Raw genomic sequence first — 21,475 nt, 5'->3', positions numbered from 1 at the left:
TACATCGAGTGCCACCAAGTTAATCTGTTCTAGGCATAAGTTGGGGTCTGTGTTGCTTAGTATATCTTCCCAGCTTATATCGGTTAGGACTTGGTTTACTTGGTCCCACTTTATGTTTTTGTTATTGAAGTTGAATTTGGTGAATGCTCCCTCGTGACTAGTCTCATTATGTCGGTCTGGGGCTCCACGCATACATGTCTGAACCTCAATTATGTTGTGATCTGAGTATATTGTTTTTGATATGGTGACATTTCTTATCAGATCATCATTGTTAGTGAAGATGAGGTCTAGTGTATTCTCCAGTCTAGTAGGCTCTATTATTTGCTGGTTTAAATTGAATTTTGTGCAGAGATTTAAAAGCTCGTGTGAGTGTGAGTTTTCATCAGAGCTGCCTCCTGGTGTTATTACTGCAACAATATTATTTGCTATATTCCTCCATTTTAGGTGCCTTAAGTTGAAATCCCCCAGGAGCAAGACGTTGGGTGCAGGAGCTGGAAGATTTTCCAGGCAGTGGTCAATTTTTAACAGCTGTTCCTGGAATTGCTGGGATGTTGCATCCGGAGGCTTGTAGACTACCACAATGACTAGGTTTTGGTTCTCGACCTTTACTGCTAAAACTTCCACTACATCATTTGAGGCATCAAGCAGTTCTGTGCAAACAAGTGACTCTGCAATGTACAGGCCAACCCTCCCCCCCCTTTTGCCTGTTCACTCTGTCACATCTGTATAGGTTGTAACCTGGGATCCATATTTCGTTGTCCAAGTGATCCTTTATGTGGGTCTCAGTGAAAACCGCGAACATTGCCTTTGCCTCTGCAAGCAGACCACGGATGAAAGGTATTTTGTTTGTTGCTGGCTTTAGACCCTGTATATTTGCAAAGAAGAATGTCATCGGACTGGTGGTATTGTTGGTTCTGGGGGGGTGGGATTTTTTTCCGGCATTAGTATATGTATCTGTTGGTTTGGAGTGGAGGCCATCGACTGTGGTTCCACTCCAGGAATGACTGGATTTGGTGTGCGATTTCTGCCATTTCCTGCCAGTTATTTTTCCTTCCTGGCACTAAAAAACTTCTCCCTCTTGAGTGGCTGTGGCTACCCAGGTTTTCCCATGGCCTGGATGTTTTGTATCTTTTTATCCCCTTTAGATGGTGTGCCTGGCAATTTAAGTTATAGCACAGACTTTCCTGTACTGAAGAGGTACACATTTCAGGGTGAAAAAGCTTACAGGAAGGGAGTTTGCATTTTCCTTTTGTCATATGGGCATGGCATTTTCTAGGGTGGTCATAGTTGCACGTCCCGTCTGTTTTTCCAGATTTCCCATGTCTGCAGATACCAAGTGCATAGTTTGTGCACAGGCTTCGTTTCCGTTTGCCTTGGGTTTCTGTGACTATTCCATGTTGGTGCATGTTTCCCTGTCTTATTCCTATCCTCCCTAGCACCAACAATGGAGCTCCCACCAGTTGCTTTTGGTAATATATCCTCACTATTGCTAGTGGAGTCCTCTTGTTTGCTATTTCCTGAGGTATTTCTAGTTTGCAATATTGGTTTTATCTTATCTTTGACTACACTTGTTTCCCCACTACGGCTCCTGTCCCCTATGAGGTCATTTATATTTATTCCTTCATGCGTATAATTCCCGACTACCTGGACAAAATCTCCAGCTTCACCATTACTGTCTCCCAGGACAGCACCTCCAGCTTCACCATTACTGTCTCCCAGGACAGCACCTCCAGCTTCACCATTACTGTCTCCCAGGACAGCACCTCCAGCTTCACCATTACTGTCTCCCAGGACAGCACCTCCAGCCTTACAGTTTCTGACTACATGGCCAGTATCAAGGGCAGTACCATTCAGCCCAGACTTTTTAAAGATATATTTTTTTCATTAATGTTAATGTAAAAGTTTTTTATTTTGCTCCAAAAGAATCTTAGAAAACTTACCTAACCCTATTATAACAAGAACAATTTATTTTAGCCTAACCCAACTAAATATATTTTAGATTTGTTTACTATAATTTAATACTAAACAAACACAATGAAATATATTTTTTCCGTTAGGTTCAGAAGGATTTTGGCGAGATTATTGCATACACAAATTTTCCCTTGTTCTATATGGCAAGATAAGCATTGCTATTTAAGCCAAGATCGCAAGTTCTGCCTATTCGGCACGACATATATATATATAATGTCGTGTTTGTGTAAATTCAAGGATTATGTGGATTAAAGTAAAGGTTGGATGCGAAAAGTGGGTCATAATAAGCGTGTATGCACCTGGAGAAGAGAGGAATGTAGAGGAGAGAGAGAGATTTTGGGAGATGTTAAGTGAATGTATAGGAATCTTTGAACCAAGTGAGAGAGTAATTGTGGTAGGGGACCTGAATGCTAAAGTAGGAGAAACTTTTAGAGAGGGTGTGGTAGGTAAGTTTGGGGTGCCAGGTGTAAATGATAATGGGAGCCCTTTGATTGAACTTTGTATAGAAAGGGGTTTAGTTATACGTAATACATATTTTAAGAAAAAGATGATAAGTATACAAGATATGATATAGGGCGAAATGACAGTAGTTTGTTGGATTATGTATTGGTAGATTATTATTATTATAATCAAATATGTATTGGTAGATAAAAGACTGTTGAGTAGACTTCAGGATGTACATGCTTATAGAGGGGCCACAGATGTATCATATCACTTCTTAGTTGTAGCTACACTGAGAGTAAAAGGTAGATGGGATACAAGGGGAATAGAAACATCAGGGAAGAGAGAGGTGAAGGTTTATAAACTAAAAGAGGAGGCAGTTAAGGTAAGATATAAACAACTATTGGAGGATAGATGGGCTAATGAGAGCATAGGCAATGGGGTCGAAGAGGTATGGGGTAGGTTTAAAAATGTAGTGTTAGAGTGTTCAGCAGAAGTTTGTGGTTACACGAAAGTGGATGCGGGAGGGAAGAGGAACAATTGGTGGAATGATGATGTAAAGAGAGTAGAAAGGGAGAAAAAGTTAGCATATGAGAAGTTTTTACAAAGTAGAAGTGATGCAAGGAGGGAAGAGTATATGGAGAAAAAGAGAGAGGTTAAGAGAGTGGTGAAGCAATGTAAAAAGAGAGCAAATGAGAGAGTGGGTGAGATGTTATCAACAAATTTTGTTGAAAATAAGAAAAAGTTTTGGAGTGAGATTAACAAGTTAAGGAAGCCTAGAGAACAAATGGATTTATCGGTTAAAAATAGGAGAGGAGAGTTATTGAATGGAGAGTTAGAGGGATTGGGAAGATGGAAGGAATATTTTGAGGAATTGTTAAATGTTGACGAAGATAGGGAAGCTGTGATTTCGTGTATAGGGCAAGGAGGAATAATATCTTGTAGGAGTGAAGAAGAGCCAGTTGTGAGTGTGGGGGAAGTTCGTGAGGCAGTAGGTAAAATGAAAGGGGATAAGGCAGCCGGGATTGTTGGGATAAAGATAGAAATGTTAAGAGCAGGTGGGGATATAGTTTTGGAGTGGTTGGTGCAATTATTTAATAAATGTATGGAAGAGGGTAAGGTACCTAGGGATTGGCAGAGAGCATGCATAGTTCCTTTGTATAAAGGCAAAGGGGACAAAAGAGAGTGCAAAAATTATAGGTCGATAAGTCTGTTGAGTATACCTGGTAAAGTGTATGGTAGAGTTATTATTGAAAGAATTAAGGGTAAGACGGAGAATAGGATAGCAGATGAACAAGGAGGCTTTAGGAAAGGTAGGGGGTGTGTGGACCAGGTGTTTACAGTGAAACATATAAGTGAACAGTATTTAGATAAGGCTAAAGAGGTCTTTGTGGCATTTATGGATTTGGAAAAGGCGTATGACAGGGTGGATATGGGGGCAATGTGGCAGATGTTGCAGGTGTATGGTGTAGGAGGTAAACCATACCCCCGGCCGGGATTGAACCCGCGGTCAATCCCGGCCGGGGGTATGGTTTATTTGCAATCGTGTCATTACGATTTCTTGAGTCGTGTAGGAGGTAGGTTACTGAAAGCAGTGAAGAGTTTTTACGAGGATAGTGAGGCTCAAGTTAGAGTATGTAGGCAAGAGGGAGATTATTTCCCAGTAAAAGTAGACCTTATACAAGGATGTGTGACGTCACCATGGTTGTTTAATATATTTATAGATGGGGTTGTAAGAGAAGTAAATGCGAGGGTCTTGGCAAGAGGTGTGGAGTTAAAAGATAAAGAATCACACATAAAGTGGGAGTTGTCACAGTTGCTCTTTGCTGATGATACTGTGCTCTTGGGAGATTCTGAAGAGAAGTTACAGAGGTTGGTGGATGAGTTTGGTAGGGTATGCAAAAGAAGAAAATTAAAAGTGAATACAGGAAAGAGTAAGGTTATGAGGATAAAAAGATTAGGTGATGAAAGATTGGATATCAGATTGGAGGGAGAGAATATGGAGGAGGTGAATGTATTCAGATATTTGGGAGTGGACGTGTCAGCGGATGGGTCTATGAAAGATGAGGTGAATCATAGAATTGATGAGGGGAAAAGGGTGAGTGGTGCACTTAGGAGTCTATGGAGACAAAGAACTTTGTCCTTGGAGGCAAAGAGGGGAATGTATGAGAGTATAGTTTTACCAACACTCTTATATGGGTGTGAAGCATGGGTGATGAATGTTGCAGCAAGGAGAAGGCTGGAGGCAGTGGAGATGTCGTGTCTGAGGGCAATGTGTGGTGTGAATATAATGCACAGAATTCGTAGTTTGGAAGTTAGGAGGAGGTGCAGGATTACCAAAACTGTTGTCCAGAGGGCTGAGGAAGGGTTGTTGAGGTGGTTCGGACATGTAGAGAGAATGGAGCGAAACAGAATGACTTCAAGAGTGTATCAGTCTCTAATGGAAGGAAGGCGGGGTAGGGGTCGGCCTAGGAAAGGTTGGAGGGAGGGGGTAAAGGAGGTTTTGTGTGCGAGGGGCTTGGACTTCCAGCAGGCATGCGTGAGCGTGTTTGATAGGAGTGAATGGAGACAAATGGTTTTTAATACTTGACGTGCTGTTGGAGTGTGAGCAAAGTAACATTTATGAAGGGATTCAGGGAAACCGGCAGGCCGGACTTGAGTCCTGGAGATGGGAAGTACAGTGCCTGCACTCTGAAGGAGGGGTGTTAATGTTGCAGTTTAAAAACTGTAGTGTAAAGCACCCTTCTGGCAAGAGTGATGGAGTGAATGATGGTGAAAGTTTTTCTTTTTCGGGCCACCCTGCCTTGGTGGGAATTGGCCAGTGTGCTAATAATAATAATAATAATATATATATATATATATATATATATATATATATATATATATATATATATATATATATATATATATATGCAAGGAATTCGCAAGAGCAGGCGAAATATACACAAACACTGATCTCTGGCTGAAGGAGACTCGAACCTACGAACTTTGGAACAAGGTATGCAGTGCTATACCATTCTCACCACACTGGACCAATACCTTGGCGTGCAGCTTGCGCTAGACGTTTGATCTGAGGCGGTCAGCTTTCAGGGAGAAGGCTTACAGCTTTTCATCTCATCCCCTACATGCATCAGCCTTGCATTGTTAAAATCTCTAGTAAGGCTGATGCATGCAGGGGATGTGATGAAAATTTACGAGACCTCAAGAATTATGCGTGGAGGACAGAAAAATAGAAGACTTCAATGAATCATTCACAATAACACACCTTAGTTAAGGGATGCTTACCCATAATATACAGTAGTTTTTGCATTGGCCATCGTAAATTCAAGCTGTTAGGGTGTATTCCATCAGCATTGTCTTTCAGTAATTAAATGGTAAGTGTTAATACCAGTTATGTGTACCCAGCAAGCTTTATCTTATACAGTCCACACCAATTATACCAGAACAGCTGGTTTTAACATTATAATTATTAATTTAATGTCAAGTCTAGCTTTTTGTAAGTGGTGAAGAAGTACAGTCGTGGGAGTTACAGTTCAGTGAGTTGTGGGAGTTACAGTTCAGTGACCTACTGTGACTAAGTCCCACTTACTTGCTGGTAACAATTAAGGTAATATCCTGTAAATCTCATGCAGGTAATTTACTCAATAATTCACAAATATTTTAATATTGGTGAGGGGCTTTGAATCCAAGGAATTGGACCTGCTCTCCCTTGTTTGGGTCAAAGCTGATTCTCTCCAGTTCCTCAGACGCTGTATGGCCCCTGTGGGTTTAGCACTCTGCCTTATGAATATAGCAATTATCTGCAAAATTTGGAGAGTACTAGCACACTCAGCTCACACACTAAGATCCGGAGTTCGTGTCTCCTCCGGTACGGCTGGAAAGCATTAGGGACGTGTTTCCATAAGACACCTGCTGTCCCTGTTCACCCATCAGTAAAATGGGTGCCTGGGTGTTAGTCGACTGGTGTGGGTCGCATCCTGGGACAAAACTGACCTAATTTGTCCAAAATGCTCTGCATAACAAGGGGCTTTCTATATAGTATTGATGTCAGCTATGCCAGTATACCTTGTACATGTACATGTATTTTTATATTAAACTTCAGGTGTACAGATTCTAATATTAAGAGTAAATTTATCACATTTTAAATTTTTATATATTGATGAAGCAGATCTTCTACGGTGCCTGAGAGACTGGAATAGGTTGGATGATTATTATTATTATAATCAAGGGGGAAGCGCTAAACCCGGAGGAATAGGTTGGATGAGCAAAGTGGGATTTCATGCTTTATCTGAGGAAGAGGAAGATAGTTTCAAATTCTTGGATCAAGAGCCCTTTACCTGCATCAATAATAATCGCTCTTGAAGAGCGATTATTTTCTTATTACTGATATTTTTGTTTTTAAGACACCAGCTACCTCCCATCGAGTTAGGGTGACCCAGATAAGGAAACACATTTACCGTCACTAATTCAAGTTATTTTGTACACAGACATAATTTAAAAGAACCTCCAAACATAAATATATCGCCACTCCATCAAAGTTGGGATGTTGCTGGAAATATTCCTACATCCAGGACTCAAATCCAGCTAACCTGTTACCTTCAAGTCTTTGATAAATGTTACCTTGTTCACGCTCCATCAATACGTCGAGTTATAAAAATCACTTGTCCACTCACTCGAATCAGCTAAATATAATTAATGGCTCTCATGATTATTATTACAATCAAAACAAAGCGCTAAACCCACAAGGGCCATACTACGGTTCTCATATTGTAAAGCAAAACAGGGGGATTATTATAATCATGGGGGAGCGCTAAACCTGTAGGATTATACAGCACCTGTTGCGGGGGGATGGAAGGTATTCAGGCTCAATTCAGGGAAATGAAGCACAGATCAAATTCCCTAGACCAAGAGCCCCTCACCTGCGTCAAGGAAACTCCTTTGAGGAGAGAACAAGGGGAAAATTCTTGGGTCAATGTCTTGATAGCAACTTGAAACTCAACACTTGCATCCAGTACATAACGGTAGTCTCCAAATCAGTGGGCATCCTCTCTAATTATTATTATTGTAATCACAACTAAGAGCTAAACCCACAAGTCATACAATGCTGCAGGGTAGGGCATGCTAACGGTTTAATATACTTGATCTGAGACTAACGAAGGTGGAGAGTATAACAGAGGCAGAGTTAGTAGCGGTGGTGAGGAGTGCTAAGAAGTATATAATCAAAGGTTGTGTCACAATCTTGCTGTCAAAAAGTCAAAGACGGAATCAGTCAAATTATTATCAAAAAGAAGCGCTTAACCTGCAAAGGTCATACAGTGCTGTCATCCTATCTAGGTTACTAAATACGTATCACAAACAGCACCACAGGTATGGACCATTGGTTAAGCACAGTGGTCTGCAATTTTATTGAAAATCCAACGCAAGGCCTTGATTTTTTGTAGTTATTAATTGGCACTGTAGTGAAAACTGATACCATGAGAAGTGGCATGGTTCACCTATTTTTTATATTGCAGATTAGTGTTAAAAAGTACATATATTTTTTTTAAATAGCTGTCTCTACATGGTGCTACTTACCATGATACCTTTCTAGGTGCTGGTGTTCAGTGATATTCGTACTCTAGACTAATTGTGTATTGTATTATAATAATAAAGGGGGAAGCGCTAAACCCATAGGATTGTGCAGCGCCTGTGGGGGGAATCGAAGGTATTCAGGCTTAATTCAGGGAATTGAAACACAGGCCCAATTCCCTAGATCAAGAGCCCCTCACCAGCGTCATGGAACCTTCCTTGAGGGGGGAGGGGTATTGTATTATATAAAACCTTATACAGATGTAATAATCATAACCTTGGGCATAAAAATTCCAACCACACAACAGTGCGAAAAACTATTGTCAAAGACCTGGGAGTGATCACGTCAGAAGATCTCACCTTCAATGACCATAACATTGTATCAATCGCATCTGCTAGAAAAATGACAGGATGGATAATGCGAACCTTCAAAACCAGGGATGCCAAGCCCATGATAACACTTTCAGGTCGCTTGTTCTATCTATGCTGCAATACTGCTGCACACTAAGAGCACCTTTCAAGGCAGGTGAAATTGCTGACCTAGAAAATGTACAGAGAACCTTCACGGCACGCATAACTGTGACAAAACACCTCAACTACTGGGAACACTTGAAGTTCCTCAACCTGAACTTCCTAGAATGCAGGCAGTAGAGATACATGATTATATACACTTGGAAAATCCTAGGGGGATTAGTACCAAACTTGCACACGAAAATCACTCTCTATGAAAGCAAGACTCGGAAGGAGATGCAACATTCCCCCAATGAAAAGCAGGGATGCCACTAGCACGATAAGAGAACACAGTAAGTGTCAGGGGCCCAAGACTGTTCAACTGCCTCCCAGCATACAAAAGAATTGCCAATAGACCCCTGGCTGTCTTCAAGAAGTCACTGGACAGGCACCTCAAGTCAGTACCTGACCAGCCGGGCTGTGGTTCGTACGTCGGGTTGCATGTGGCCAACAGTAACAGCCTGGTTAATCAGGCCCTGATCCACCATGAGGCCTGGTCACAGACTGGGCTGCGGGGGCGTTCACCCCCGGAACTCTCTCCAGGTATACTCCAGGTAGTAACGTATAATTAGTAAACCTGAGTAATTCAGAAGAGGTGGTTACAGCCTTTCATATTTTAAAAGGTCTAGGCCGCTAAGGGCTAGAAGAGCTTTATATGGAAGCTGGAGAGTCTGTGTAAATGGACAAGAGCAAAACACAAGAGTAAGGGGCGGTCTGTTGCATTCATGGATTCAGAAAGGGCCCATGATAGAATAGAATGGGTGGTCATGTGGCGGATGTTGCAAATGTATAAAATATAAGGTTAAGATTATTATAATAATCATGGGGGAGCGCTAAACCCATAGGATTATACAGCGCATGTGGGGAAGGGAGGTATTCAGGCTCAGTTCAGGGAACCGGAGCACAGATCCAATTCCATAGATCAAGAGCACCTCACCAACATAAAAGAACCTCCCTTGAGGGGTATGAGGTTATTAAGAGTTATTTATGCAGAGTGAGGCTTATTTAGGGCATGTAGGAGGGAGGGGGACTCTTTCTCAGTAAGAAGAAAACTAGACAGGCATGACTGGTCACCATAATTGGTTAACATAGTTATAGATGGGGATGTAAAAATAAACACTAGTGTTTATTTAGATACCCAAGAGTTGCACATGTGTCTAATTTATCAACATGTCGGTTCTCTGAACCATTCATCTACAAACACTAGTGTGTTGGCAAGGGGTGTGGGATTGAAAGGTGTTGGATTTGATACAAAGTAGGACTTATCCTAGGTGCTCCTTGCTGATGACAGTTTCTTTTAGGAGATTCCAAATTATCAAAAAGAAACGCTAAACCCAGCGCTGCAGGGCAGGGAAGGATGTGAGGGTACTGGGTAGCAAGATTTGAGAGAGATGATTAGTAGGTTATGGAGTACAGCGGGTCACTGGATTGTGCAGGGGTAAAGGGTAGCAAGAGATTGAGGTAGAAAGGGCTGAGGGGAGTGCTAAAGGTATTATCGTAAGAGCTTTTGGAGTAAATCAGCTGCTGTCAAAAAGTCAATGAGAGAGTCTGGATTAAAGGAGGGTCCATTAGCAAGAAGGGAAGGTAAAGAGAGAGCAGCAGAGTGGAGATGACGTTGGAGGTAAATTCTGTGTGCCCGTTGATAGTGTGGGCAGTCCAACAGAATGTGGCTAACAGATACTGGAACCTGACAATTCTCACAGAGAGGAACAGAGCGCCTCTCCATGAGATACCCATGAGTAAGACGAGTGTGGCTGATGCGAAGGCGGGAGAGAGTGGTCTCCCAACCTCGACACTGATGACAAGAAGATAGCCAGTAACCTATACTCGGTTTAATTGAATGAAGTATGTTATAGAGCAGATCAGACCAACGTTGTTGCCAACGGGTGCGAAGGTGGGTAGCAATTACAGCAAAATAGTCCATGAATGGAACACCTCTATATGAAACTGGGACCGCGCAGCAGTGTCCGCCTGTTCATTGCCCTGTACCTCGACATGACCAGGGACCCAACAAAAAACAATATCTTTGTGCTTGAAGAGCGAAGGTAGGCGAAGAGAAAAGGGACGGAGTAAACAGGGGTGACGAACAAATAAAGAACTGCTAACATCCGTGACTAACCTATATATGGAAAGATTGAGGTCATGAGAGTGAACATAATATCAAAGGCAATGAGCATTGTGGCAATCGGTCAAGGATGGAATATTCGTCACTGCATAGAGGCTCTCAACAGGCGAAGAGTGAAAAGTACTGAGGCATAAATGTAATCCCTGGTGATGGATGGGATCAAAGCTGGAAAGAGTTGCAGGAGAGGCCGCTGAATATATCTGGTTGCCATAATCAAGCTTTGATAAAATTAGGGCTGAATGTAGTTGAAAGAGAGTTCTACAATCAGCCCCCTCATGTGTTTTAAGGAGGTTCAGGCATCTATGACAAGTTGCCATCAGAGATGATGTGAGGTTTCCAGGATAACCTACGGTCAAACAGAAGGCCGAGAAACCTGACCGTATCACGTTCTGGGATACGCAAACCATATAGGTACAATAAATTTTCTGACAACATAACGTCTAGAGAAAGTAATTTGGTGTGTTTTAGTACTAGAAAATTTAACCCCATGAGTAGTGGCCCAATTGGAAACACAGTTGACTGCATGCTGGAGAGAAACTGCAATGAGGTGACAGCACCTGCACAAGCTATAGCAAAGTCATCAACATTGAGTGATGACCAAATATTAGATGGAAGAATAGATGCCAGGTCATTTATAGCAAGGAGAAAAAGTGTTGTGCTCTGAACACACCCCTGAGGGACACCTTCAGCTTGGACAAAGTCCAGGGACAGCATACCATTAACCCAAACACAAAAATGTCTCTCAGATAAGAAGTTCCTAAGAAAAAAATGGCAGACTGCCTCTGAGGCCTAAGGAGTGGGCCTGGGCCAAGACATTATATCTCCAAGTTGTGTCATATGCCTTCTCAAGGTCAAAAAAGATGGCGGTAACAGAGTGATTATTGACAAAAGCATTACAAAAGAAGGGGTCAATAGTAGAACGGCCCTTACAAAAGCCATATTGACTAGTGGAGAGACTATTGTGTGTCTTTAAATACCACATCAAACATCTATTTACCAGACACTCCACCTAGCAAACTGCACTGGTAAGAGCAATGGGATGATAGTGGGAGGCATCATGTCCTGTAGTACCCGGTTTACAAAAAGGGAAAACAATGGCAGATTTCCACAGCTGGGGAAGAACTCCTTACGATCAAATAAAATTAAAGAGTCATAAGAGGACAGCAAGGGCTGACTGAGGTTAATGCTGGAGCATACGAATATGAATGCCATCAGGCCCAGCTGCCGATGATTGGGAAGCGGAGAATGTTGCCTCCAGTTCCAGAAGTGTAAAAGGCACATTATAAGACTCTTCTCTGATAGAAGAAAAGTCTAAGGGCTTAAACTCTCTGGCAGACTTGGAGGAACGAAATGAGGGACATAGATGGAGCCCCTGATACTGACAAGGTGATTACCAATTTCGGTGGCAACAAAAAGATGGTTTGCTATAGCGACACCGGCAATCCGAAGAATGGGAGCATATTTGCCACTCAGTTTCCGTATTTTTTTCCAAACTGCACTCATAGAGGAAGCTGAAGTGATGGCAGAAACATAATCCCATCAGCAAGTGTGTTTAGTGTCACAGATGACATGGCGGATGACCGCTCTCTTCTCCATAAAATCAAGGAGTTGCTCTGTGGTTATACTGTACCGATACCTGCCCCATGCTGCATGCTTCGAACATACTGCCCAAGCACAAGCAGGAGACCACCAAGACATGCACCTCTGAGTATGCCTGCCCAAGGTTTGGGGTACAGAATGTGAAACTGCAGTTAAAACTGAGGTTGAGGTGTAAAAGCTCATTAATGGAGGATGGAGAAGGATTTGACATGAGTAAAGGTCCCAATTCGCTCGGTCAAATTGCCAGCATGGGCTACAAGGAGGTGGTGAATACGAAGAAGGATGATTGGAAAATGATCGCTGTCATGCAAGTCCAGGAGGACAGATCAGGTAAAGTCTAGTGCAGTTGAGGAAGAGCAAACTGAGAGATTGATGTGAGAGAGAGAATGAGTACAAGGCTCAAAATGGGTGGGAGTACTTGTATTTAAAATATGGAAGGGTAGAGAAGAAAAGCCATGGGAGTCACGGCAAGACCTCCCCAGAGGAAAGGTTGAGCATTAAAACTGCCAAATATCAGAAGGGGTGGCAGTAAGGAAGAAACCAGAAATGCTACATCCAGGATTGATAATGTTTGAGAAGGAGATAGATACAAAAAACAGATTGTATACCACTTAAGTGGATGCAGGCTGCAGTGTAATGCAGCGAAGTACGAACAAAGAGCTGATGGTATCGAATACAGGTGTGTATAAGACATGCACTTTCATTGAAGGTTCCATCGGGAACAGGATCCGATGAATATAGTAAAACATAGCCCATGATGGGATGGATAAGAGCAGAGGGTAATTTGGGTTCTTGTAAACAAACACAAACAGGCGAAAACTGGGAGAGCAACACCTGAAGCTAACCTCGGTTACATCCGAGGCCATGGATGTTCCACTGTAAATAAGCCATGATATGCGAAGAGAAAGATACAAGAAATCTGAAGGCAGAGGTATCTATGGACTAGAAGGGTTAGGAAAGTCCACATGTGGAGGCAGTGGAGGATTGGGACACGCGAAGAAAGGAGTTGTACAAATGGAGAAGAGTGAAGAAGAAAAGGAGGTGGATCGGTGTCCATCAATGATCTAGTCTCCTCAATATATTCGGAGACAGCTTGAGAAAAAACTTGGAAGGGGACAGGGAAGGAAGGTACTGTAAAAGGATGACGAACCTCCACACTCACAACAGAGCCAGTAAGAGGTGAAGAACCAGGTACAGAGACTGGAAAGAAAAAAATGTGCAGGTTCTCACCTCTTCACCTTCTCACTTGTTTCTATGTCTACAAGACCTCGTACAACAACTCCTCCCCACCGCCCCTCTACTTCTCCAAAATCCAAAAAAAAACCATTGTTAAAATCTCCTTTAACCCCTCTCTTTTTTTTTTTTTTAAAGAAGGGAAAGGGGTTAAAGGAGATTTTAATAATGGGGATTTTCTGGACTTCAGAGAAGTAGAGGGGTGGTGGGGAGCAGTTGCTGTACGAGGTCTTGTAGGCACAGAAACTCGAGTGAGAAGAAGAGGTGAGAACAGAATGAGGTGGTGAGGTAGGGGCCTCTGAGTCCAGGATTGCAAAAGAATTAGAGACGGGTGAGTGTGAAAGGGGTGACCACAGAAGAGGCTGTGAAAGTTGAGACACCAGAGGTGGGGGGTTGTTTAGTAACTAGAGAATAAGACAAATGGGGAAGTCTGCCATGGAGGCATAGATGAGAGACTGCCATAGCATAAGGAAATTATTATTATTATAATCAAAAAGAAGCGCTAAGCCACAAGGGCTATACAGCGCTGCAGGGCAGGAAGTGAGGGCATCAGGTGGCAAAAGGGAGATGGATGAGTAATAGGTTACGGATAACAGCAGGGCAGTGGATGGTGAAAGGGTAAAGGGCAGCAAGAGACTGAACTAGAAAGGGCTGAGGGGAGTGCAAAAGGTATCATCAGAGTTTGTGGAGTAAATCAGTCGTTGTCAAGAAGTCAATGAGAGAGTCAGGATTAAAGGAGGGTCCATCAGCAAGAAGGGAAGGTAAAGAGAGTGTAGTAGAACAAAGATGACGTTGGAGGTAAATTCTGCGTGCTCGTTTTTAGAGAGGGCAGTCTAACAGAATGTGGCTAATCGATACTGGAACAGGGTGCCTCTCCATGAGATACCCATGAGTAAGACGAGTGTGGCCAATGCAAAGGCGGGAGAGAGTGGTCTCCCAACCTCGGCACTGATGACAAGAAGACGGCCAGTAACCTATGCTCGGTTTAATAGAATGAAGTTTGTTACCGAGCAGAGTTGACCAACGTTGTTGCCAACGGGTGTGAAGGTGGGTAGCTATTCCAGCAAAATAGTCCAGAAATGGAACACCTCTATAGGAAATTGGTAGGTCATGTACTGCTGACCGCGCAGCAGTGTCTGCCTATTCATTGCCCTGTACGTCGACATGACCAGGGACCCAACAAAAAACAATATCTTTATGCTTGGTAGAGATACGGCGTAGCCAAAGTTGGATACAGAGAACTAGGGGGTGAGATGTATCAAATTTTCGTACAGCCTGTAGAGCACTAAGGGAGTCTGAGACTACCACAAATGATGACACAGGCATAGATGCGATACGAATAAGTGCTGCAAGAATGGCATACAATTCAGCAGTAAAAATGCTAGCCGAAGATAGTAAATGCCCTCGCACGACGCTGTCCGGAAACACTGCTGCAAATCCGACACCGTCTGAAGACTTAGAGCCATCTGTGTACACAGCGATGGCATGAGAATGAGAGTGGAAGTGATCAAGAAAAAAAGAGCGGGAAGTCACCATAGGCAGTTGGACTTTCGAGCAAGGGAGTGAGAAAGAACAGACCCGAACAGCTGGAACTTCCCAGGGGGGTAGGGAAAAGTGAGATGCTACATGAACATATAAAGGTGGTAACTGAAGGGAAGACAAGAGCGAATGTAGGCGAAGAGAAAAGGGACGGAGCAAACATGGGCGGCGAACAAATAAAGAATGCCTACTAATATCAGCGACCATTCTATAAATGGAAGGATTGTGGAGATCGTGAGAGCGTACATAGTAGCGAAGGCAATGGGCATCACGGTGATCAGACAAGGATGGAACATTCGCTTCTGCATAGAGGCTCTCAACAGGGGAAGAGCGAAAAGCACCAAGGTATAAACGTAATCCTTGGTGATGGATGGGGTTAAGGCTAGAGAGAGTAGCAGGAGAGGCCGCTGAATAAATCTGGTCACCATAATCGAGTTTCGATAAAACGAGGGCTGAATGTAGGCGAAGCAGAGTTCGATGATCAGCTCCCCAGGAAAGATGAGCAAGGGTTTTAAGAAGGTTTAGCCGGCTGTGACAAGTTGCCTTCAGAGAGGTAATGTGAGGCTTCCAGGATAACCTACGGTCAAAGAGAAGGCCTAGAAACCTGACTGTATCACGTTCGGGGATACGAGAGCCATTGAGATACTAAGGATGATCGGAGATGACAGAGCGTGTAGTGAAAGTAATTTGGTGAGTTTTGGTATTGGAAAATTTAAACCCATGCGTGGTGGCCCAAGTGGAAACACGGTTGACCGCATGCTGGAGAGAAACTGCAATGAGATGACAGTCAGCGCCTGCACAAGCAATAGTGAAGTCATCAACATAGAGTGATGACCAAATATTGGGTGGAAGAACAGAGGCCAAATCATTTACAGCAAGGAGAAAAAGTGTTGTGCTCAGAACACATCCCTGAGGGACACCTTCAGCTTGGACAAAGTCCGGGGAAAGCACATTATTGACTCGAACACGGAAGTGTCTGTCAGTTAAAAAGTTCTTAAGGAAGGATGGTAGATTGCCTCGGAGGCCTAAGGAGTGGGCTTGGGCCAAAATATTACGTATACCTCCAAGTTGTGTCATATGCCTTCTCAAGTTCAAAAAATATGGCAATAACTGAGTGATTATTTGCAAAGGCATTACGAACATACGTATCCAAGCGTAGTAAGGGGTCTATGGTAGAACGGCCCTTACGAAAGCCATATTGACTAGCAGAGAGACTGTTGTGTGTCTCTAAATACCACATTAAACGGCGATTTACCAGACGTTCCAGCACTTTGCAAACTGCACTAGTAAGAGAGATGGGACGATAGTGGGAGGCATCATGTCCTGTAGTACCCGGCTTGCGGAAAGGGAGAACAATGGCAGATTTCCACAGCTGGGGAAGAACTCCTTGTGCCCAAATAAGATTGAAGAGGTGTAAGAGGACTACAAGGGCTGACTGATGTAAATGTTGTAACATACGAATATGAATGTCGTCAGGTCCAGCTGCCGATGATCGGCAAGCTGAGTGTGTTGCCTCCAGTTCCTGAAGTGTAAAAGGCACATTATACTGTTCTTCTCTGAGAGAAGAAAAGTCCAAGGGTACTAACTCTCTGGCAGACTTTGAGGAAAGAAACAAGGGGCATAGATGGAGCCCCCGGGAAATACGGACCAGATGAGTGCCAATTTCAGTGGCAACATCAAGAGGGTTTGCTACATCAATACCGACCAGTAGAACAGGAGCCGGGTCAGGAGAGTATTTACCACTCAATTTCCTCACTTTTTTCCAGACTGCACTCATAGAGGAAGCAGAGGTGGTGGTGGAAACATAGTCTCGCCAGCAAGTGCGTTTAGCATCACGGATGACACGGCGAGTGATCGCACGCTTCTGCTTAAAATCAAGAAGTCTCTCATTGGTTCTATTGTATCGGTACCTGCCCCATGCAGCGCGTTTCAAACATACTGCACGAGCACAAGCAGACCACCAAGGCACGCACTTCTGAGAATGCTTGCCTGAGGTTTGGGGTAGAGAATGAGAAGCTGCGGTATAAACTGACATCGAGAAGAGGTGTAGAAGCTCATCAATGGAGGATGAAGAAGGAACCTCACTAAAAGCAGTGAGCTGCGAGTAAAGGTCCCAATTTGCCTGATCAAATTACCAGCGAGGGCTACGGAAAGGTGGTGAATATGAAGGAGAAGTAAGAATGATTGGAAAATGATCACTGTCATGTAAGTCCGGTAGAACAGACCAGGTGAAGTCTAGTGCAGTGGAGGAAGAGCAGACTGACAGATTGATGCAAGAGAGAGTATGAGTACGAGGATCAAAATGGGTGGGAGTACCCGTATTTAAAATATGGAGGGGGTGAGAGGCGAGAAAAGCCTCCAACTGGATGCCACGTGAGTCACAATGAGACCCATCCCCAGAGGAAATGGTGGGCGTTAAAATCACCAAGTAACAGAAGTGGTGGTGGCAAGGATGAAACAAGAAAGGCAAAGTTTGGGATAGAAAATGCTCGAGAAGGAGAGAGATATAAAGAACATATTGTAAACCACTTATTCAAGTGGATACAGGCTGCAGTGTAATGCAGCAAGGTATGGACAAATAGATGACAGTACGGAATATCATTGTGTAGAAGAAGGGCACTTTCATTAAAGGTCCCATCTGAGAAAGGATCCGAAGAATACAATAAATTATAGCCTGAGATAGGTTGGAAAACAGCTGAGTGTAATTTTGGCTCTTGTAAGCAAGCACCAACAGGGGAAAACCTGGAAAGCAACATCTGAAGCTCACCCCGATTACCCCTGAGGCCGCAGATATTCCACTGTAAATAGGCCATGACTGGCGATGAAGAAAATACCAGGAATCCGTAGGGAAAGGCACCTACGGACTAGAGGGGTTAGAAAAGTCAACGCGTGGTGGCATTGGAAGACGTTCAAGCAGCGAAGGAACGGAGCGTTGCGAAGAATGGGGTTGTGAAGATGGAGGAGAGGGAAGAGAAGGAACAGGAAGTGAATCAGTGTCCATTGAAGATTTAGTCTCTGCAATATATTCTGAAATGGCTTCAAGTGTTTCTGAACTCAAAGATGTATGGGAGACCATATTGGAGATAGAAGGGGGAGGGTGAGTAAAGATTGGGACAGTAATGGACTGTACCAAAGTAAAGGGGGACAAAAGAGTGTAAGGGACTGGAGATGAAGTGTGGGGGAGGGACAGAAGAGGCAGAAACCTGGAGGTGGCAGAAGAGGGAGAAACTTGGGAGGGGACGGGGGTGGAAGGCATAGTACGAGGAGGAGGGTGAATCTCCACACTTGTAATAGAGCCAGAGAGAGGGGAAGAACTAGGCACAGAGACTGGAAAGGTAAAGTGTGGAGGTGGAAGAAGGGAAGGAAGGGGCAAAGAAGATTTGAGCAATGTGGATTTTTTGGACTTCTGAGAAGTAGAGGGGCGATTGGTATTAGGTGTCGTACGAGGTCTTGTCGATACTGGGGCTTGTGAGGAAGGACGCGAAGATGTGAGAACAGACTGAGTTGTAGTCGGGACGTCAGAGCCAAGGACAGCAAAAGGATTAGATGCCAGAGTGGCTATGGGAGGGGTAACAACAGAGGAGGCTGCAGAAGATGGGACCCCAGAAGTGGGGGGATGTTTTGAAACACGAGATTAAGAAACACGGGGTAGTATCCCTTGGAGGCGGAGATGAGTAACTGCCATAGCATAAGGGAGACCTGCCTCTTTGAGGCAACGGATTTCACGTTCATTTAAGTAGACCGGGCAATGGCGGGAGTATGAAGGGTGAGCTTCATTACAATTAAGGCAAGATGGAGGTTGACTACAAGATGTATTAGAATGGTCGTCGGCACCACAGACTGGGCATTCGGCTATAGATCTGCAATATTTCGCTGGGTGACCAAAACGCCAGAAATTTCTACTGTTGCGGTGTAGGTATCACCTTTCGAACTTGTAACCAATGTCCCGCGACACATACAGAGGACGGGAGTTCTCGGCTGTCAAAAGTTAAACGAGCCACATTGCAAGAGTAACGTCTCAGCCCACGGGCAGGAAGGACATAAGTGTCTACGTACTTTGATGATTGGGAGATCCTGGAGTTCCAGCTGTTCAAAAATGTCATTGCCACATGACTGGAAATTCTGTTGGACTATGGTATGGGGCAGAATGACAGTATCACTACAAGAATTGAGAGAAAGATGTTTTTCAATAGTGATAGTAGTATCGATATTCGAAAGGAGAGAAAGATCATGAGCTTGGGTAGCATTCTGGACAGTGACGATGCGCGTACCGCTCTTGAGAGCATAAAATGAAATATCTCTGCCAACATGACGCAGGAGCGCTTTGCCAATACTATGGTCAGAAAGATAGGCAGAAGAAGTCGGTCTTAAAGTAAAGAATTGAGTCCATTGTGTGGTCCGAAACTGAGCGTGGAGAGGGAGTGCATGATGTGTCGGTCTTTTCCGAGTAGAATGGGAAGGTAACGAAGGAGCATCATCAGGAGATTGACATTGGCATTTAGGAGTAGGACCAGAGTTGGTCCGGCATGAAATGGGCTGGCGATTCGAAAATTGCCATACCGTAGAGGGAGAGGCCGGAAGCATAGTCAAAGGAGAGCGGAGGTCAGACAAATCGAAGGAGTCAGTCGAAGCCCCGGTACCTGAAGCGGGTGAGGAAACTGCACCAGCAAGAGGTACAGGGGCATCAGGAGTGTCCAAAGAGTGGTCTAAAAACAAGGCAGGGTCAGAATGGGGTGCGGTATCAAGAAGGGGCCCGGGGGTAGTGGGTTCATGGATTGGGTTCTCCATGGTTAGGTTACTCCTTTGCTTTTTGTTTTTAAGAAAAAAAAGAAAATAAAATAAAATAAAAATAAAAAAAAAAGAATAAAAAAAGGGGGGAGCGGGGAGGAATAGTTCCCAGGAGGAATGAAGGGGCCGGAAATCTCCCTCCGCGCCCAAGAGGACCTCCGCGCCCAAGAGGACCTCAGCACCGCTAGTAGCGCAGATGCAGCATGGAACCCGTGCCATACCCTACCCTTCATGCCAGTAAACCAGCAATCCGGGATAGCAACCTCACATCTGCCGAGTTACCTCGGTGGACAAAAGAGAGGGCGGCCGGATATCCGCCACAAAGCATACCTCCTTCGGCCACCACCCCCGGAATCCGAAAGGTGGCTTCCAGAGATACACTCGTCGCCCGAAAGACACCTAAAGCTACTCCAGGATACCGGAGAGGGATCGGGACATCCCCAGGCGATCCAGATTCCAAGGCAAACTATGCCACCGTCAAGAACCTCAACGGAATGGGATGGACCCCGGTATCCTTTCCCCTACCTAGGAACTAGCATGCCTGTGGGAGAAATCCCAAAGGCCAAAAAGAGGAAGGGCAAAAGGGAGGGGTGGGGAGGAGGAGGAGGAAAGGAAAAAGGGGAGGATGGGATAGGGAGGGGGTTTTTGGGGGGTAATTAGGTTCGGTCTGAGGAAGGAGACCGACAGGTCTGATTCCTCAGACCAAGAGCCTCTTCACCACAACAAGGAGCCCCCCCTTGAAGAGGAGCATAAGGAAAGCCTTCTGCCTCTGAGACCGGATTTCTCACTCATTTAAGTAAACTTGGCAACGGCCATAGTAAGATGGAGGGAGGTAGACTATGAGATGTACTGGTATGGTCAACGGCACCACAGACTGGGCACTCGGCCATGGACCTGCAATATTTCCTGGGATGACCAAAACGCTAGCAATTTCTACACTGTTGCGGCGTAGGGATCACCTTTGGAACTTGTAAACGGTGTCCCACAATATAAACCTGAGGCCAGAAGCTCATGGCAGTCAAAAATTAAGCAAGCTACATTGCAAGGGTAGAGTCTCCACCTGCAGGCAGGGAGGACATAAGTGTTTACTTCGAGGATTGGGAGGTCTTGGAGCTCAAGCTATTCCAGAATGTCTGGAAATTCCACTGGTATGAGGTAGAATGACAGTACACCTACAAAAATTGACAGAATGACATGTTTCAATAGTACAGGAATAGCATCTAAGGTTGTAAGGAGAGAGAGTGCAAGCTTGGCTAGCATCTGTACCATGACAATGCGTGCACTGTTCTTGAGAGCACGAAAGGATATATCTCGACCAACATGGTATAGGAGCGCCCTGCTAATACTATGATCGGAGTCAGGAGAAGTCGGTCGCAGAGTAAAAAACTTAGTCCATCGTGTATTTTGAAACACAGTGCGTAAGGGGAGTGAGTGTCATGCTGGTCTTTTCTGAGCAGAGTGAGAAGGAAGCAATGGAGTATCATCAGTTAATGGTCTTTGGTCCCACACCTGAATGCCAGAGTTGGTCCAACGTGGGACAGGTAGACAATCTGAAAATCATTGCACTGTCGAGGGAGAAGCCGGAAGCATGGTCGAAGAAGTGTGGAGGTCTGATGTATCAAAGGAGTCAGGCGAAACCCTGGTTCCTAGAGCGGGTGATGAAATGGTACCACTTAGGGCATTAGAAATGCCCTAAGTGGT

Source organism: Cherax quadricarinatus, chromosome 15 (assembly GCF_038502225.1).
Source record: "Cherax quadricarinatus isolate ZL_2023a chromosome 15, ASM3850222v1, whole genome shotgun sequence".
NCBI classification, from domain to species: Eukaryota; Metazoa; Arthropoda; class Malacostraca; order Decapoda; family Parastacidae; genus Cherax; species Cherax quadricarinatus.
Note: the sequence above shows the minus strand (reverse complement) of the source record.